Below are 22,145 nucleotides of genomic sequence, written 5' to 3' on the forward strand. Positions count from 1 at the left end.
GCGCTGCACGGCTCCCCCGTGCAGCGGGGAGCACGGACCCAGCTCTCACATGAGAGCCGGGACCCTGCTCTATCAGCCCGGACCGGCAGAAGTGCCGATCCGGGCTGTTTAACCCTTTACATGCCGGGCGCAATGGCGCCTGCTGCATGTAAAGTGGTGACAGAGGGAGCGGACTCCCTCTGTCTCCCATCAGCACCCCGAAAATAAGATCGCGGGGTGCTGATGTGTTCGGAAGCTTACCTTGCTTCCGATCAGGGACCCGAGACTGTCTTCCGTTATCTCCAGCAGGCTGTGCCTCTCTGGCGCCACCTGCTGGTAAAGGTTTGAATAGCATTGCTATTGAAATGTAATGCCTTAGAGATAATGCATTACATTTTAAAAGCAATCAAAATACTGTATATTATAGTCCCCTTGTGGGACTTTTAACCACCTCCGGACCGCCTAACGCAGATGTGCGGTCCGGAGGTGGCAGCGCTGCGCACAGTCACGCATATACGCGTGCGCATGCGCAGTTCGCGCCGGCATTTCGCACAGCAGTATTTCGTCAGCAACCTGCCAGCCAATGATCGCGGCTGGCAGGTTGCTGATTTTTAAAAAATCCAATCAAAGTGCCAGATATCAGATCATATTAGTAAATATGATCTGATATATGGCTGCCTGCTCCTCTGCTGGTTCTTTTCGTCGGTTGGATCCAGCAGAGGAGCAGGCTTCACAGCGAGTACACCAAACACCACATACTAGCCCCTGATCACCCCCCTGAACCCCAATTAACCCTTTGATCACCCCTGTCAATCACAAGTAAAAAGAAAAAAGTGATCAGTGCAAACTGTCACTTTTTTTTTTCACTGTTATTGACCGTTAGGTTTTAGGTATAGTTTAGGTCCCTTGGTTAGGTAGTTAGCGATCAGTTAGCGCCCAGCCCACCGCACCGCAGTCCGTTATTCGCTGATTAGCGTATCGCTAATCAGCATTTGTACTTTTATAGTATCTGGAAGTGATCAAAACTGATCACGGTCAGATCTATAATAGTACTAGTGTCACTTTAGTTCGCCCTCCACCCAAAACGCAGTGTTTGCCCGATCAGGCCTGATCGGTCGCCCACACGTGCGTTCGCCCACACCCGCCCCACCGCAGTGACAAAAAAAATTTTTTTTTTGATCACTGCACATTCACTTTACACGCACTGCGGCGATAAAAAAATAAGGCTGGGTTCACACTTGAGCGTTGCGCAAACGCGCGTTTTACGCGCGTTTTTGACGCGCATTTTTATGCGCGTTTTTGTAATAGTAAACGCGCGTTTGACGCGCGTTTGTGTGATTCACTACAGTGTCCTATGGCCACAAACGCCCCAAAAGTCGCTCATGTACTTTTTGGAGCGTCGGGCGTTTTACAGCGCGATCGTACGCGCTGTAAAACGCCCAAGTGTGAACCATTCCCATAGGGAATCATTGGTTTCTCCTTGTTGAGCGTTTTACAGCGCGTAGGAACGCGCTGTAAAACGCTCAGGTGTGAACCCAGCCTTAGTTTTGATATTTTTTATCAACCGCAGCGGCCTCCGGTACTTCGCTAGCCTCCCCTTTGTAAGACAGGCTTGCTTTTTTTTTCTTGGGTAGTCTCAGGGAATACCCCTAAATTTAGTTGCCCACATGTCTAACAGGGGGTATTCTTCTGAAGAGGCCTACAGGCTTCTGACCCAGTCGGATGAGGAGTGGGAACCCTCATCTGATGAATCCAGCGGGTCAGAATACGAACCTGTAGAAAGCAGTGGCTCTCTGACCCAAAGTTCGGACGAGGAGGCTGAGGTCCCTGATACCACCAGGCGTACCCGGCCCTGTGTCGCTAGACCACAGGTTGCGCAGGATCCGCTTCAAGAGCAGCAGAGTGGGGCTGGTGCTGTCGGATTACGTGGTGAGGCATACACCAGCAGCCCAGCCCTCCCTGGACCTAGTACCAGCACTGCCTGTACAACCTGGTGAAGTAGCGAGCACCAGAAGGGCAGTTGAAGCTGGTACGGTGGCACGTGCAGTAGTGACCCCGTCGCAGCCACCGCAAAGACGTGCCCGTAGAGCCCCTAGAATCCCAGAGGTGCTGGCAAACCCTGATTGGCAGTCCCCAACTTCAGCCGCACCTGTAGTTTTCCCTTTCACTGCCCAGTCTGGAGTTCGGGTTCAGACAGCTCAGATCGGTTCGGCCCTGGGATTTTTTGAGCTGTTCTTGACTGCGGAGCTTTTAGACATAGTTGTGGCCGAAACAAACAGGTATGCCACACAATTTATCACCGCTAACCCGGGAAGCTTTTATGCCCAGCCTTTCCGGTGGAAACCAGTCCAAGTTTCCGAACTTAAAACTTTTCTGGGCCTCCTCCTCAACATGGGCCTGACAAAAAAGCATGAATTGCGGTCATATTGGTCCACGAACCCGATTCATCACATGCCCATGTTCTCTGCTGCCATGTCCAGGGCACGTTTTGAGGCCATCCTGCGGTTCCTGCACTTTAGTGACAACACCGCCTCCCGTCCCAGGGGCCACCCTGCTTTTGACCGGCTCCACAAAATTCGGCCCCTCATAGACCATTTCAACCAGAAATTTGCAGATATTTATACCCCAGAGCAAAACATCTGCATAGACGAGTCCCTGATACATTTTACCGGGCGCCTTGGCTTCAAACAATACATCCCAAGCAAGCGCGCCCGGTATGGGGTCAAATTGTATAAGCTCTGTGAAAGGGCCACAGGCTATACCCACAAATTTCATGTCTATGAGGGAAAAGATCAGACCCTGGAGCCGGTCGGTTGCCCTGACTACCTGGGGAGCAGTGGGAAGACAGTTTGGGACTTGGTGTCACCCTTATTCGGCAAGGGGTACCATCTTTACGTGGACAATTTTTACACAAGTGTGGCCCTCTTTAGGCATTTGTTTCTAGAACGGATTGGCGCCTGTGGTACCGCGCGAACTAGTCGCGCGGGCTTCCCCCAACGGCTCGTTACCACCCGTCTTGCAAGGGGGCAGAGGGCCGCACTGTGTAACAAAGAACTGCTCGCGGTGAAATGGAGAGACAAGCGTGACGTTTACATGCTCTCCTCCATTCACGCAGACACGACAATACAAATTCAGCGAGCAACCCGTGTCATTGAAAAGCCCCTCTCAGTCCACGACTATAACCTCCACATGGGAGGGGTGGACTTCAATGACCAGATGTTGTCTCCGTATTTAGTTTCCCGACGCACCAGACGCTGGTATAAGAAGGTGTCTGTATATTTAATTCAATTGGCTCTGTACAATAGTTTTGTTCTCTACAGTAAGGCTGGGAGAACTGGATCCTTCCTCAAATTTCAGGAAGAGATCATCGAGAACCTCCTGTATCCAGGAGGTTCCGTGGCCCCAACCACCAGTGTAGTTAGCCGTCTACATGAGCGACATTTCCCCAATGTCGTTCCTGGTACCTCAACCCAACAGTCACCCCGAAAAAGATGTCGTGTCTGTAGCAGGAGTGGAATAAGGCGTGACACCCGCTATTTCTGTCCTGACTGTCCGGACCACCCTGCCCTATGCTTTGGAGAGTGTTTCCGGAAGTACCACTCACAGGTACACTATTAGCATAGGGATCATCTCACCAGGACAGGCACACAGGGCTATTAGGGCCCATTCACTCACTGCTGCTGCAAACGTCTCCTTTCACATGGGACAAAGTGCATAACGCACTTCGCCACATCTTTGGGCGATTTGCGCTTTGCACATTGACCCATGGGGAAGGAGAGGTTTGTTCTATAAAGGTAAAAAAACAAAAAAAAAAAAAAACACACCAGTAAGCAAACACGTTAATGTTCAGTTAAAAAAGTTAAAGTTTATATGTTCTGTTGCAAAGTTAATAAAATTATTGCGTTGCGGCCTGGTTTTTTCTTTTTTTTTTTTTTTCTTTTTTTACCTTCCAGGTGGACCAACCGATCGACCAGCTGCAGCACCGATGTGCATTCTGACAGAAGCATTGCGCTGCTGTCAGATTACACGCAAGTCGGTGTATGCGGCGCTGCAAGACGGGATTTTCTCCTCTGCAGTGACAGATACGTTTGCCAAGGCATACGAGCTGAGGAGGAGGCGGCGTTCCTATGCTTTGGCAAACACTTTGTGTATATGTGTATATATATATATATATATATATATATATATATATATATATATATATATATATAAAAAATCCCGGCAATGATTTATTCATCCACATCGATTGATGCGAATGGAGAAATCTGGTTTGCCAGGGCATACGAGCTAAGTGGGTATGGATGTAGGGCGGAGCTCCTATGTCCTGGCAGACGCCTTTCCCCTCCATTTTTTTTTTTTTGGCAGAGATTTTTTTCATCCACATTGATCGATGCGAATGAAGAAATCTGTGCCGTTCATTTTTTTCTTTCAGCCCAGAGGCTGAACGGAAAAAAAAATCTCATTACCTGTATGCTCAATATAAGGAGAATAGCAGAAACTCCTAATGCTGGCCATACATGTAATGATTGCGGAGACCCTCAAATGCCAGGGCAGTACAAACACCCCACAACTGACCCCATTTTGGAAAGAAGACACCCCAAGGTATTTGCTGAGGAGCATGTTGAGTCCATGAAAGATTTAAATTTTTGTCCTAAGTTAGCGGAAAGTGAGACTTTGTGAGAAAAAAAATCAATTTCCGCTAACTTATGCAAAAAAAAAAAAATTCTATGAACTTGCCAGGCCCCTCATTGGATACCTTGGGGTGTCTTCTTTCCAAAGTGGGGTCACATGTGGGGTATTTATACTGCCCTGGCTTTTTAGGGGCCCTAAAGCATGAGAAGAAGTCTGGGATCCAAATGTCTAAAAATGCCCTCCTAAAAGGAATTTGGGCCCCTTTGCGCATCTAGGCTGCAAAAAAGTGTCACACATCTGGTATCGCCGTACTCAGGAGAAGTTGGGCAATGTGTTTTGGGGTGTCATTTTACATATACCCATGCTGGGTGAGATAAACATCTTGATCAAATGCCAACTTTGTATAAAAAATTTGGAAAAGTTGTCTTTTGCCAGGATATTTCTCTCACCCAGCATGGGTATATGTAAAATGACACCCCAAAACACATTCCCCAACTTCTCCTGAGTACGGCGATACCAGATGTGTGACACTTTTTTGCTGCCAAGGTGGGCAAAGGGGCACATATTCCAAAGTGCACCTTTCGGATTTCGCAGGCCATTTTTTACACATTTTGATTGCAAAGTACTTCTCACACATTTGGGCCCCTAAATTGCCAGGGCAGTATAACTACCCCACAAGTGACCCCATTTTGGAAAGAAGACACCCCAAGGTATTCCGTGAGGGGCATGGCGAGTTCCTAGAATTTTTTATTTTTTGTCGCAAGTTAGTGGAATATGAGACTTTGTAAGGAAAAAAGAGAAAAAAAAAAAATCATCATTTTCCGCTAACTTGTGACAAAAAATAAAAAATTCTAGGAACTCGCCATGCCCCTCACGGAATACCTTGGGGTGTCTTCTTTCCAAAATGGGGTCACTTGTGGCGTAGTTATACTGCCCTGGCAATTTAGGGGCCCAAATGTGTGAGAAGTACCTTGCAATCAAAATGTGTAAAAAATGGCCTGCAAAATCCGAAAGGTGCACTTTGGAATATGTGCCCCTTTGCCCACCTTGGCAGCAAAAAAGTGCGACACATCTGGTATCGCCGTACTCAGGAGAAGTTGGGGAATGTGTTTTGGGGTGTCATTTTACATATACCCATGCTGGGTGAGAGAAATATCTTGGCAAAAGACAACTTTTCCCATTTTTTTTATACAAAGTTGGCATTTGACCAAGATATTTTTCTCACCCAGCATGGGTATATGTAAAATGACACCCCAAAACACATTCCCCAACTTCTCCTGAGTACGGCGATACCAGATGTGTCACACTTTTTTGCTGCTAAGGTGGGCAAAGGGGCACATATTCCAAAGTGCACCTTTTGGATTTCACCGGTCATTTTTTACACATTTTGATTGCAAAGTTCTTCTCACACATTTGGGCCCCTAAATTGCCAGGGCAGTATAACTACCCCACAAGTGACCCCATTTTGGAAAGAAGACACCCAAAGGTATTCTGTGAGGGGCATGGTGAGTTCCTAGAATTTTTTATTTTTTGTCGCAAGTTAGTGGAATATGAGACTTTGTAAGAAAAAAAAAAAAAAAAAAAAAATCATCATCATTTTCCACTAACTTGTGACAAAAAATAAAAAGTTCTATGAACTCACTATGCCCATCAGCGAATACCTTAGGGTGTCTACTTTCCGAAATGGGGTCATTTGTGGGGGTTTTCTACTGTTTGGGCATTGTAGAACCTCAGGAATCATGACAGGTGCTCAGAAAGTCAAAGCTGTTTCAAAAAGCGGAAATTCACATTTTTGTACCATAGTTTGTAAATGCTATAACTTTTACCCAAACCATTTTTTTTTTTTGCCCAAACATTTTTTTTTTTTATCAAAGACATGTAGAACAATAAATTTGGCGAAAAATTTATATATGGATGTCGTTTTTTTTGCAAAATTTTACAGCTGAAAGTGAAAAATGTCATTTTTTTGCAAAAAAATCGTTACATTTTGATTAATAACAAAAAAAGTAAAAATGCCAGCAGCAATGAAATACCACCAAATGAAAGCTCTATTAGTGAGAAGAAAAGGAGGTAAAATTCATTTGTATGGTAAGTTGCATGACCGAGCGATAAACGGTGAAAGTAGTGTAGTGCCGAAGTGTAAAAAGTGCTCTGGTCATGAAGGGGGTTTCACCTAGCGGGGCTGAAGTGGTTAAGTAGTAAATTTTTATTTTATTTTTTTAATACACATTTATTAAATAAAATAAATTCCATAAAATAAAAAAATATGCTTTTTTTTCCATTGAAAATACGCTTTTCAATGAAAAAAATTGCAAAAAGAAAATATCCCCCATATGTTTGGTATTGCCGCGTAACAAGCGATCAAAAAGCACCATTTACTCCAAAATGATACCAATAAAAAATACAAGTTGTCCCTCAAAAATCAAGCCCTCACACAACTCCATAGAAAAAGAAAAAAAAAAGTTATGGGTCTTGTGAAGTGGCAATGCAAAATCATTTTTTTGGTTAATAAAAGGGGTTTTATTGGAAAAAAAGTTGTAAAACGTAAAAAGAATTATAAGTATTTAGTATTACTGTAATCGTACTGACCCAGAGAATAAAGATATTATGTTATTTGTACCGAAAAATGAACGCCGTAAAATTGATAATGTAAAAACGCAGTGGCAGTATTGCTATTTTCCCCCATCTCCCTCCCAGAAAGAGTTAATAAAAGTTAATCAGAAAGTTATGTGTACCCCAAAATTGTGCCATTAAAAACTACAACTTGTCCCGTAAAAAACAAGCCCTCATAAAGCTATATAGACGAAAAAATAAAAAAGTTATAGCTCTTGGAAAGAGACCATGAAAAAAGGAAGAAAAACGCTTGGTCATAAAGGCCCAAACAGGCTTGGTCACTAAGGGGTTAAACAGTGTTTTTTAATAAAACACAAATGTGCTTACCAGATCACATTGTGAAGAGTCACAACGGCTGTAAATAGCTTTTCTGGTTATTTATGATCCCAAACAGTAGGCGGTTGTATCCTTGGCTGCAGCCGTGGTCCTCTGTGTAGCTCCAAGGCAAACAACAGGCTCGACAGGTAAGCTCTTTTTATACTAAATAGTTACATTCATTATACCAGTTTCCCCCACAAAAAATGGCTTAAAATATACCATATAGCCAGTATAAACGGATCAGGCGAAAGTGTACCAATCATAAGGATTTTGTCACACAAGCAAAGATATTAGAAAAAAGATTTAATGAAAAACAATACCCCAACAATATCATACAAGAATGAATAAGAGGGGCACACCTACATCTAATTCACACCGAACACTTTTCCTTGCAACTTGGAGGGTGAGCCATCCCGATACACTTCACAAATATCATACAAGACATGTACAAAAAGAGCTTGCAATTAACACAAACAGAATGCCTAGAACCGAGCAAAAAATAAAAAAAGCACCGAAAGATATCCACTTTATCACACAATTAAGCACATCAAACTTCGTCATTCTACAAGTTCTACAAAAACATTGGCACATTTTACTACAAGACGCACACCTTAAAAAATATCTCTTGAATAAACCTAAAATTACATATAGCCGCGCCCCCACCATCAGAAATTTATTGGCGCCAAGCAAACCCAAGCACCATCAGAAGGGACACGCTCCCAAAGGCACCCAAAAATTAGGGAGTTACAAATGCAACACTCCCCGCTGTCTCTGCTGCTTAAATATCACACACAACAAAACAACCTTTTCCTCAAATACCAACAAAACCTCCTTTGACATCAGACATCACCTGACTTGTCAATCCTCATGCGTAATCTATATGATTGAATGCGAATGCCACCTCCAATATGTAGGGCTTACAACCCAGGAACTACATTGCAGTCTGAATCAACATCGACACAACATACAAAAACTCTATGCAAAACACAGCTTATCAAGGCATTGTGCCAATACTCCGGAAAAAGAGAGACATACTATCAAGATCACCCCGATAGATTTTATACCACCCAACCCATACAACAGATTTGATCTTCATCAGAAGTGGGAGATCTATTGGATCTACCATCTAAACACACTCACCCCGCATGGTCTTAACAAAATGAATGAGATTATAATATGGAAACTATGGAACCAATAATATGGAGTGGATATAAACCTATAATATAAATATAAGTAATATAAATACGATGAAACTAATAAGGGGAGGATGATGTGCATATGTATATGTGTGTGTATATATTACGTATATGTATATTACCTAATTCCTTACCTACTACCCAATTACTACAATCCAACACATGGTTTAATATGGATTTAACGGAATACCGAAGTAATCCATATCGATGGATTCATATATCCAAGTAAGGAGGCACAAGAGTCCATGGATATGTGATACCACTAGCCAATCCACGAGTAATGATGTGTGTACTTTATTCATGTACATATCCGATTTACTTTCTATTGTATTGTCGAATTTTAGTTTATTTAATTTTAGTTTTTTATCTGCACTGTACCTTTATCACTACCTGTATATTTATTTAATAAGCATTTGTATCCTTATTGTACCTTTTTATTATTGTCCACCATCAGCGAACTACCCTACAATACTAACTGCAGACTCAGATAATTATGTAAAACACACCTGTGTACCTGCAAAAGTCTTCCAGTTCTATGAGATTTCTAGGCCGTCTTGATGCATTACTGTGTGTTTAAGATCATTATCAATTTGTAGAAGCCATCCTATTTTCAACTTCAGCTTTTTTAGAGTTGGTGTTGTGTTTGCTTCCAGAATTTGCTGGAATTTTATTGACCACCTTTTCCCCTCTATGTTCCCTGTGCTATTGACTGCAACACAACCCCAAAGCATGATTGATCCATCCCCATGCTTAATGGTTGGAGAGATGTATGCAGCATAACAGACCGCAGGGGCAACACATGAGTTACAGTGGGCCTATGGGGGTAGTAGTTTATTTACTCAAGGTTAACAGAGTCTCCCTGGGCCGGCAGTGCAGTTGAGGGAAGGACAGCACTAAATGCTCCGGGGCACTCTCTATTGCTGGAAACACCAGCCAGATGGAAGTTGAGGTGCCCTTGATGGTAATGGGTATTTAAGGTGCTTTGGTGGCTGGGCCCCTGTGTTCGTGACGCCAGCACCGTTAGGTGCAAATGTTGAGAGTAGTAGAAAGGATGAAGAGTCAGTTATAGTAGAAAAAAGTTGAACATTTACTGAATCAATCGTCTCAGGACAGTTGTTACAGTTCATCAATACAGCAAAAGCAATAATCCAGATGTTGGTTTAACTAGAATTTCTATAACAGGTCTGACAATTGTCAGTTGAGGACTTCTCTCAAGACTTTAGCTTTAACAGGCAGAATGACAATTCTTGCTTAAATAGTTTTGCACTAAGTCCAATCTCTAGCACTCAGGTACTGAATATAATGATTTCCTACTTATGTTGAGCAATCCAATAAGGGTGATCTCCCTCGTGGCAGGCAAACTCTCTGCTACATTATTTCTTGCAGGATGCTCTCCTGAAATATTTCAGGTCCACTATGTCCCAGAAGGCATTTAGTGAAAAGGGATAATTCTGTGCACTAATCATCCAGTTGTGTCTAGGTACCTTTAAGTTCATCCTAGTCACTGGTGCTTGTGAAGTCCCGTGGCTAGACTCAGCTCTAATGTTCACTAGACTTGCTTTATATTCAGACGTAGACTCACATGTCTGTGCTGAACTGCTTTGACTACTTGGTCTGTCCTCTCCAGGCTTGATCAGGGCACAGAGTAAAGAAAGGCAGCTACATTATGGACTGCTTTTGTTCACCTCCTCCATTAACCTCCTTGTCCTCTCTCAACACTCACTTCCTGTAGCAAACCCAAAGCTATATATATTATGTGGCGCCAGCACCACCTAGGGGTGAATATATGTAATGAAAATGCTAGCCTGATATTAGGAATTACAATGCAATAAATAAGGCAGTTAGCAGCAAAAGTTTAAAGTGCCCACATACACTCACCTAAAGAATTATTAGGAACACCATACTAATACAGTGTTGGACTCCCTTTTGCCTTCAAAACTGCCTTAATTCTACGTGGCATTGATTCAACAAGGTGCTGATAGCATTCTTTAGAAATGTTGGCCCATATTGATAGGATAGCATCTTGCAGTTGATGGAGATTTGAGGGATGCACATCCAGGGCACGAAGCTCTCGTTTCACCAAATCCCAAAGATGCTCTATTGGGTTGAGATCTGGTGATTGTGGGGGCCATTTTAGTACAGTGAACTCATCGTCATGTTCAAGAAAGCAATTTGAAATGATTCGAGCTTTGTGACATGGTGCATTATCCTGCTGGAAGTAGCCATCAGAGGATGGGTACATGGTGGTCATGAAGGGATGGACATGGTCAGAAGCAATGCTCAGGTAGCCCATGGCATTTAAACGATGGCCAATTGGCACTAAGGGGCCTAACGTGTGCCCAAAAAACATCCCCCACACCATTACACCACCACCACCAGCCTGCACAGTGGTAACAAGGCATGATGAATACATGTTCTCATTCTGTTTACGCCAAAATTCGGACTCTACCATTTGAATGTCTCAACAGAAATCGAGACTCATCAGACCAGGCAACATTTTTCCAGTCTTCAACAGTCCAATTTTGGTGAGCTTGTGCAAATTGTAGCCTCTTTTTCCTATTTGTAGTGGAGATGAGTGGGGTCTTCTGCTGTTGTAGCCCATCCGCCTCAAGGTTGGGCGTGTTGTGGCTTCACAAATGCTTTGCTGCATACCTCGGTTGTAACAAGTGGTTATTTCAGTCAACGTTGCTCTTCTATCAGCTTGAATCAGTCGGCCCATTCTCCTCTGACCTCTAGCATCAACAAGGCATTTTCGTCCACAGGACTGCCGCATACTGGATGTTTTTCCCTTTTCACACCATTCTTTGTAAACCCTAGAAATGGTTGTGCGTGGAAATCCCAGTAACTGAGCAGATTGTGAAATACTCAGACCGGCCCGTCTGGCACCAACAACCATGCCACACTCAAAATTGCTTAAATCACCTTTCTTTCCCATTCTGACATTCAGTTTGGAGTTCAGGAGATTGTCTTGACCAGGACCACAACTCTACATGCATTGAAGCAACTGCCATGTGATTGGTTGACTAGATAATGAGAAATAGAACAGGTGTTCCTAATAATTCTTTCAGTGAATGTATAGCACATAGTGGGATACTGCATCTTCTTTTAATGAAATTCTGTGCCCCTTTTCTCCAAACATACCTTTGTTCGTTGTGGCCAAAGAGTTCTATTTTAACCTCAAAGGTCCACAGGACTTGTTTACAAAGTGCATCATGCTTGTTTAGATGTTCTTTTGCTAACTTCTGATGCTGAATTTTGTGGTGAAGATAAAGGAAAGGTTTTCTTTTGATGACTTTTACATGAAGGCCGTATTCGTGCAGATCTAATGATTAGCAGAACAGTGTACCACAACTCCAGAGTATGCTAAATCTTCCTGAAGGTCTTTTACAGTCAAGCAGGGGTTCTGATTTGACTTTTTAGCAATACTACGAGCACCTTTCTCAGAATTTTTCTTGGTCTACCAGACCTTTTCTTTACCTCCACTCCTGTTAACTACCATTTCTTAATTACATTTCTAACTGAGGAAATGGCTGCCACTTTTCTATTTTCTTAAAGCCTTCTCCTGCTTTGTGGGTCTCAACCATTTCCAGAGTGTTAGGTAGCTGCTTAGAAGAACTCATGGTTGAAGTTTTTTGGCACAAGGTTAGAGGAGTCTGGGTATTTATAAAGCTTTGAAATTTGCATCACTTGGCTTTTCCTAACGAAGATTGTTAACAAGCCAAACCTTAAGCCTAACAGGCTACTTAAGGTCTGAGACCTCACTCAAAGTTATCTGAGTACTCAAATCTCCTTGGATTCCTATACTTTTGCAGTGTAGTCCATTCCTTCTTTTCACACTAAATTGTGCAAAACAAAAATAATACACTGATATTGACACTTAAAATGTTGAAAAGTGTGTTAAATCTTTAACTTTATGCCTTTAGGAGACCATTTCATTTTCAACATGCTAAACTGTTCACAGTAACAGTAATTTTGACCAGGGGTGCCCACACTTTTGAATATCACTGGAAATGCTAAAAAAAAAAAAGCGAGGTCGGAGCAGATAGGTCCCCTAAATAATGGTAAATTTGGTATGGTCACTGAAGATCAGGAGAAGACAGAGGTACTAAGTGTTTTTTTAGACTACTTGTGATCAAAGGAAGTGATGTTGTGGTGTCTGGACTGCAAGTATGTCCAGCAATATACTAAATTGGCTAAATGTAGATATGGTAAAAGCTAAGTTAAATAAGGTAAATGTTAACAAGGCTCTAGGTCCAGATGGATTACACCCAAGAATTAATAAATATCTTATTTCAGTTATTGCTATGCCCTGCTCATAACTAATACCGTGCTAAATGACTGGTGCCAGGAAAATGTGGTGCCCATATTCAAAAAGAGCTCTACAGGGAGTGCAGAATTATTAGGCAAATGAGTATTTTGACCACCAGTTTGGCCATATTTCAGAGCTGCAACATCACTGGAGTGCCCAAAAGCACAAGGTGTGCAATACTCAGAGACATGGCCAAGGTAAGAAAGGCTGAAAGACGACCACCACTGAACAAGACACACAAGCTGAAACGTCAAGACTGGGCCAAGAAATATCTCAAGACTGATTTTTCTAAGGTTTTATGGACTGATGAAATGAGAGTGAGTCTTGATGGGCCAGATGGATGGGCCCGTGGCTGGATTGGTAAAGGGCAGAGAGCTCCAGTCCGACTCAGACGCCAGCAAGGTGGAGGTGGAGTATTGGTTTGGGCTGGTATCATCAAAGATGAGCTTGTGGGGCCTTTTCGGGTTGAGGATGGAGTCAAGCTCAACTCCCAGTCCTACTGCCAGTTTCTGGAAGACACCTTCTTCAAGCAGTGGTACAGGAAGAAGTCTGCATCCTTCAAGAAAAACATGATTTTCATGCAGGACAATGCTCCATCACACGCGTCCAAGTACTCCACAGCGTGGCTGGCAAGAAAGGGTATAAAAGAAGAAAATCTAATGACATGGCCTCCTGTTCACCTGATCTGAACCCCATTGAGAACCTGTGGTCCATCATCAAATGTGAGATTTACAAGGAGGGAAAACAGTACACCTCTCTGAACAGTGTCTGGGAGGCTGTGGTTGCTGCTGCACACAATGTTGATGGTGAACAGATCAAAACACTGACAGATTCCATGGATGGCAGGCTTTTGAGTGTCCTTGCAAAGAAAGGTGGCTATATTGGTCACTGATTTGTTTTTGTTTTGTTTTTGAATGTCAGAAATATATATTTGTGAATGTTGAGATGTTATATTGGTTTCACTGGTAAAAATAAATAATTGAAATAAGTATATATTTGTTTTTTGTTAAGTTGCCTAATAATTATGCACAGTAATAGTCACCTGCACACACAGATATCCCCCTAAAATAGCTAAAACTAAAAACTACTTCCAAAAATATTCAGCTTTGATATTAGTGAGTTTTTTGGGTTCATTGAGAACATGGTTGTTGTTCAATAATAAAATTAATCCTCAAAAATACAACTTGCCTAATAATTCTGCACTCCCTGTATGTTTTTGTCAAGTAATTATAGACCACTAAGCCTAACTTTTGTTGTAGGCAAAATGTTCCTAGGACTCCTAAGGGAATATATACAGGAGTTTGTGACTGTTAATAATATCATAAGTTTAGGTCTTTCCCAAGTAATTATAGACCAGTAAAGCTTAACCTATATTATGGGAAACTGTTTAAAGGCCTCTTAAGGGACTATATACAGGAGTATGTGACTGTTAATAATATCATAAGTGATAGCCAGCATGGGTTTACCAAGGACAGAAGTTGTCAACCTGATTTGTTTTTATGAGGAAGTGAGTAGAAGCTTGGCCAGAGGGGTGGCTGTGGATGTAGTGTAGTTCTTGAATTTTGCAAAGGTATTTGATATTGTCTGTCATACTAGTTTAGAAAATATAGTTCGGAATTGGATTGAAAACTGTCTGAAGAACCGTGTCCAGAGAGCTGTGGTCAATAATTGCTGTTCTGAATGGTCCCCAGTTATAAGTGGTGTACCTGAAGGTTCTTTGCTGGGTACCCTATGATTTAGTTTATTTTTTAATAATATTGAGGATGGGATTAATAGCACTGTTCCTAATTTTGCAGATGACACCATGCTATGTAGTACTGTGAAGTCTAAGATATCCATAAACTACATGCTGACTTGGACACGGAGTATTTGGGAATCCACTTGGCAAATGAGATTCAATGTATATAAATGTAAGGAATTGATCTATAATGACTGTTTCTAAGATCAGAGATAAGGAGCCGCCAGCTCAGCTGCCTGATGGAACAGAGTGAAAACTGCAATTCAAAAATTATTTTTAGATCAAAACGATTACAATGCATTCATAAACAAATGCTTAGAAAGGTGTTCATAGCCTTTAAGCATCAGAGTAGTAATAATCTACATGTTACACTGAGAGTCCCTTGTAGAGAAGGATTTGGGTGTACTTGTAGATCAGAGAATAAATAGCAGCATGCAAGTCTAGCATGATATTATCATGTATTAAACAAGGCATGGACTCGTGGGACAGGGATGTAATATTACCACTTTATAATACTTTGGTGCAGCCTCATGTGGAATAAACAGTTCGGTTCTGGGCACCAGTCCATAGAAGGGATGCCCAGGACCTGTTACAAATACAAAGAAGAGTGACTAAACTGATAAGGGGCATGGAAGGTCTTAGTTATGAGGAAAGATTAAAATAATTACATTTATTTAATCTTGAGAAGAGACTTCTAAGGGGGGACATGATTAACCTATACAAATATATAAATGAGCTGTACCAAAGATATGGTTAAAAGATGTTCCATACCCTCAAAATACAAGGGGCACTGCTTCTGTCCGGAGAAGAAAAAGTTCAGTCCCCAGAGGTGTCAAGGCTTCTTTACTGTAAGAACTGTAAATCTGTGGAATAGTCTACCTTAGGACGTGGTCACAGCAGGAACAGTGGGTAGTTTTATAAAAGGCTTAGGCTACTTTCACACTTGCGTTATGTGCGGATCCGTCTGGTATCTGCACAGACGGATCCGCACCTATAATGCAAATGCTTGTATCCGTTCAGAACGGATGCGTTTGAATTACTATGATTTATGCATTACATTTTTTTTCATGATAATGCAAACGGATCCGTTTTGACTTACATTGAAAGTCAATGGGAGGTGGATCTGTTTTCAATTGCACCATATTGTGTCAGTGAAAACAGATCCGTCCCCATTAACTTACATCCATTTGGCTCTGCATCGTCAGGCGGACATCAAAACGCTGCAAATTGATGCATTCTGAATGGATCCTTATCCATTCAGAATGCATTGGGGCTAAACTGATCAGTTTTGGGCCGCTTATAAGAGCCCTGAAATGGATCTCACAAGCGGACCCAGAAATGCCAGTGTGAAAGTAGCCTAAGATGAATTCTTAAAATTAAATGGCATCAATGCTTATGAAAATGTGTAGAAGACCGGGTCTCACGTCAATTTCTACAGTTTAACTTGATGGACTTATGTCTTTTTCAACTGTATTAACTATGTAACTCTGTGTAGAAGACTTTAAACCTTTTCCAAAAGTACTCAAGGAAATAAATACCAAATACCATTGAGATCAAACTACTGTCAATCATCCCAGGTTCACTGGCAAACCAGAAAGGGGCGTGTGAGCCATTTTTAATTTACAATGGCTAGGATGGTGATCCCTAGACATTGGAGAATAAGTGATGTTCCCTCACTTGCTGTATCGGTCGCAGAACTACACAATATCATGCAAATGGAGCCATTGATTGCTAAGGGACAAGACTGTACTTCTGCCTTCAACATTTGCCACCCTTGGAGGGCCTAAGTGTTTTTTTTAAGTTCTCCATGCCTCTATCTTTATTTATTTTTAATCAAATAATTTTTATTTTGATTTTACAGGTAAGTGCATTATACAAATACAAAACCATAACACCCCCCCCTCCCCTCCTCCCCCCCTTCCCAAAGCACAGTCACTTAGAAGAAGTCAGGTATGGTCCACCGTTGTAAGTTCGCTATATCTTCTGAAGGTATCACCGTCCAATCTTCTAGGGCAGGGCATACAACTTCATGGATTTCCATATTCCTCACATAACGTTACGGCACAAGCATTCAGACATCAACCACCATCCAACATCTCACCATTCACACGCATCAACATCCCTCAAGTCCGCCATTCCAGTCAAAGTGTACAGCCACATCTAAGACAGCTCATAATGCGAGATCCATGAGGACCAAATTGCTTCAAATTTCTTCTTCGAATCCCTTTTCAGGTAAACATATTCCTCCAATTTAACCAGTGCGTGCACCCTACTCACTACTTCTTGGCTAGTGGGGGCCAACTCATCTATCCAATGAAATGCTATGCATTTCCTTGCCTGGTATAGTACTCTCATAATAGCCATTTTCTTTTTCCCCATGGTCCTAGGCACTACAACAAGGCCCAGTAAACTAATTAGCGGGTTAACCTCCAAGCTCACCTGAAAAACTCTATTGACGAGTTCCATCACCTCCACCCAATACCTCCTTAAACGTGGGCAGTTCCACATTAAATGGATCAAGTTCGCACCCGATGCATTACAACGTGGACACTTATCATCCTCCCTATAGCCCATTTTTGATAGCAATGTAGGCGTTCTATAAACCCTATGTAAGAGATATAATTGAGAAATCCTAGAAGATTCGCTTAGCGACAACGTTGGTAGATCAGTGAGAGTCTTCTCCCAGTTCTCCTCCGTCAGGCCCTCAATATCCGTCTTCCATTTGTCATACAACTGCAATGGATTCGACTTATCAATTTCCTCCCTGAGCGTGTTGTAATAAAGGGATATCACCCCACCAGTGGTCCCTGCCCGTGCAGTACACTCAATGATGGCGCATCTAGCTGCCTGCCGTATCTTCCCCCTCCTCTCCTGAGTCTGAATAGCATGTCGTAGCTGTAGATATACATAGAAGTACCTATGAGGGATGCTAACTTCCTGCCTCAACACCTCAAAGCTTTTCAATGCCCCACCCAGAAACAATTGAACCATCTTACCCAGTCCATATTGATCCCACTGCTGCACTCCACTAACCTTATCCAGTTCAGAGTACAAATGATTGGGCCATATAGGTGTGTGGGCAGTATACCCCGTAATACTCAATTTCTCTTTAGCTTTCCACCAAATTTTGTGTATCATGGATAGCACAGGATATTGAGTGCCATGAGAACGAAAAGATCCATCCTCCAAAGCAGACAATAAACAAGTGCGTAGTATTAGATGTTGAATAATACGACCTGAACTATTCAATCTGGACTCATCTCCCCATCCCCTGAGATGTTGTAACTGGGCTGCAATATAGTAAGACCAGGGATCCGGCACCGCCAAACCTCCCTGCGTTTTAAGTCTCTGCAGGGTTGAAAGTTTAATCCTCGGCACACCTCCCCTCCAAATTAAATCTCTGAAAATTGCATTAACAGTATGAAAGAACCTAAGCGGGATCCAAACCGGCGCATTATGGAGGAGATATAGAAGTTTCGGCATTAGTATCATTTTCAAGAGATTGGCTCGACCAATGACTGACAAAGGCAATTTGCTCCAGGCCTGTATCTTCTTTCGAAACTCACCTAGCATGGGCACCAAATTCAAACGTTCATAGTCACTTAAATTCGTAGTGACCCACACTCCTAAATACTTTAGGGATGACACCACTTGCAGCCCTCCTGTATCAGGTAAAGGCCTAACATTCCCACTATCTAAGGGTAATAGGGCGGATTTTGACCAATTGATGACCAATCCCGACATAGTCCCAAATCGATTAATGATTTCCATTGCGGCAGGAAGGGATCTCTCCCAATCATCCATGAATAGAAGCAAGTCATCAGCGTACAACGCCACTTTTTCCATTCTAGGTCCGTATTGGAGACCCTTGACCACAGCTGACATTCTCAAAGCCTCCGCCAAGGGCTCCACCGCCACCGCAAAAAGCAGCGGTGACAGTGGACACCCCTGTCTCGTACCTCTAAAGAGCATAAATGGATCAGACAAATCACCATTAACCCTCACAGCCGCTCTAGGACATGCATATAGCAGTTGGACCCATGAAATAAACTCGGCTCCAAAACCCATTTTCTTGAGCACCAACCATAAATAACGCCATTCCACACTGTCGAACGATTTGGCCGCATCAAGAGATGCGACCGCTGCGGTCGAGGTGTGGACATGTGTTGCTTGAATATTCAGAAACAAACGCCTGATATTGACCGCCGTCGACATATTAGGCATAAAGCCTGCTTGATCCTGACATATTAAAGTAGTTATCACTGAATTCAGACGGTTCGCTAACACCTTTGCTAAAAGTTTAACATCAACTGGAAGTAAGGAAATGGGCCTATAGGATTCAGCTTCAAGTATATCTTTACCTGGTTTAGGCAGGAGGGCAATGACCGCTTCATTCAGGGAGTCGTCCCCGCTGCTTAGCCTCATTACAGACCTCAAGTAGCTGGGGAAGCAGAATGTCAGAATAGCGCTTATATACCTCAGCCGGCAAGCCATCCCTGCCCGGGGCCTTATTATTGGACATTGTTCTTAATGCAACTTCCAACTCCTGAACGGTAATTGGGCCATCCAACAGCGCCTTATGTTCGTTTGATAAAGTGCCCAATTTTAGGGGTTGCAAAAACAGATCAATTTTTGTATCCAGAACACGCAGCCGAGATTTATAGAGTGTAGAATAAAATGAATACATGACCTGGAGCAAATTGGGCGGTTCCTTCTGGATAACACCATGTACATCCCTCAGGGCCGCGATGTATGTAGACTGCATCTGAGCCTTAGACACCAATGCCAAAAGTCTACCTGCCCTCTCCCCTTCCTCATAGAAGGTCTGTTTCTGGAAAAATCGTTTATTTTTTGCCTGCTCTAATACCCGGTCATTTAATTTCTGCTGGGCCTCCTTCCATTTATCCCTAGTCTCCTCCTGTGGTCTCAAAATATACTCCGCCTCCGTCTCCTCCACTACCGAAATTAACTTCTGCGTGCGCGCCCTAGACTCGCTCTTCTTTTTATTAACTTCTGCAATAAGCAGACCCCTCAAAAACGCCTTCATAGTCTCCCACACCACCAATCTAGACGCGGACGGAACATTAATCTGGAAGAATTCCGTAAGTCGTACACCAATTCCCCCAGCATCCGGCAGGAGAGGCAGCCAATAAGGATTAAACTTCCAACCCCCACGACCACATTTACGTGATGCACAAAAGTCAAGCACCGCCACTACCGGGGAGTGGTCTGAAACCCTGCGCGGCAAATACTGTATGTCTCCTATATACTGACCCATAAGAGCATTCCCCACAATGAGGTCAATTCTAGATAAGGAATTATAAGTGCTTGAGCAACAAGAAAATTGCTTCACAGACGGGTTTTTTAACCTCCAAAAATCCAACATCATAGCCTCCTGCATCAAGACTCCAAAAGGCGACATTCCATTTGCATGAGGAATTTGACCCACCCCCATCCTATCCAGATTGTATTCAAAGACATTATTAAAATCCCCCATTAATAAAACAGGAACATCAGGCACATCCGCAATAAATTGCAATATATCTCTAAGCACCCCAGGTGAATACGGCGGTGGGATGTATACACCCACCAGAACACAGGTAGTTGCATATATCACACAGTGTAAACACACGTATCTCCCTTCTTTGTCCACCTTTTTAGTGATGCAGGAGAACGCAATTGATCTGTGTATCAGGAGACTCACCCCCCTTGCATAGGACGAGAAAGTAGAATGGTAGCAGTGTCCTGCCCACTTAGGAGCAAGCAATTGAATCTGGTCAGAGGTGAGATGAGTCTCCTGCACGCAGCAAACCAACGGCTGATGCTGATTCAAACAATCCATAACCGCTCGTTTTTTAATGACATCCTTAACCCCGCACACATTCCAGCTAAGCACATTAACCCTCCCCGCCATACTTAGATATCAAGAAATGTACAAACACAGCAATTAGACTGCTAGCACCTGGTGAGCAGATACAGCAGAAGCTCATAGTATATGCAGACATTAGACCAATACCTTCATTTTCATATACAGTGTGTGCATTCAGGTGAAACATAACCACCCCCCTCCCTGAAAAGTAACCCCCCAACAGTGTAAACGCTAGTGCTTAACACTGCGGCCACCTCTATAACGGGTCCCACTATATCACCTAAAGAAGGCCTGTGCGAAAGAAACACATTACCCGCTATTAAAGGCAGTCGAGTGCCCAAACTCTCCTCTCTTGTCTCAGAGAGAAAAGAGTTAATCATACCCAATAGAACAGAACGTGGGTATACAATCACTAGACAGTGAGCTCAATTAACGGGTGCACAGAACCTCCCCTCTTCTTGTTCCTCGGACAAATATAAGTGAAAACAGAGTAAGTGATGGTTATACCCCTCACACTATACTTTCCAATGACATTACATCAGGATATCCATTCACATACCCACATCCCACATAACAGCATTCCTGAGCACTCACACCCAGACACAACCAGGCCACATCAATCATACGACCTGATTCAGTAAACACCACGGCACCCCTCAATACGTGGGTCACTCGTGGTCCGCCGCCAGCTGCCTCTCATGTCGATCCATCCATCTTGCCGCCTCTTTAGGATCCTCGAAAAAATGCGTGGTCCCCATTGCAGCTACCCGCAACTTGGCCGGGTACATCATAGAGTAAGACACCCCTTGTGCCCTTAAACGCCTCTTCACATCCGAGAATTTGGCCCTCCGTTTCTGGACTTCTTGGGAGTAATCCGGGAAGAGTGCTACTTTATGTCCATCAACCGACAGATCAGGCTTATCCCGCGCTTTCCTCAGAATAATGTCCCGGTCTCTAAAATGCAGGATTTTGATCAGGACTGTCCTGGGTGGGGCACCTGGCGGCAACGGACGCATAGGGACCCTGTGGGCCCTCTCCACAGCAAATAGAGGGGTTAGAACATCTGCGCCAAAGTTTTCCCTCAGCCAGGATTCGAAAAATTCAGACGGGTTTCCCCCTTCCACTTTCTCCGGTGCCCCCACCACACGCACATTCCGTCGGGATCTGTTTTCAAGATCATCCTGCTTCGCAGCAATAATGTCCAATCTCATGGAATAGTTCCTCACGCTTGCGGTTAGAGGTGTCATGGCGTCCTCCATTTCACCCATCCGGCCTTCCAGGGCAGTCGTGCGGTCTGCCAACTTTCGCATATCGTGCCGCACTATGGAGACATCCTCCTTAATGGCCCCCACCTGCATGGTAAGGGTGTTAAGCGACTTGCCACACCTGGATATAGCCTGCATGACATCCTTCAGAGTAGGTTCCTCAGTATCAGAATCAAGCGCTTCTGAGGGTAGGGAGTCACTCACAGTAGCCAGAGCGCCAAATCGG

Source organism: Bufo gargarizans, chromosome 5, assembly GCF_014858855.1.
Source record: "Bufo gargarizans isolate SCDJY-AF-19 chromosome 5, ASM1485885v1, whole genome shotgun sequence".
In the NCBI taxonomy this organism is placed as follows: Eukaryota; Metazoa; Chordata; class Amphibia; order Anura; family Bufonidae; genus Bufo; species Bufo gargarizans.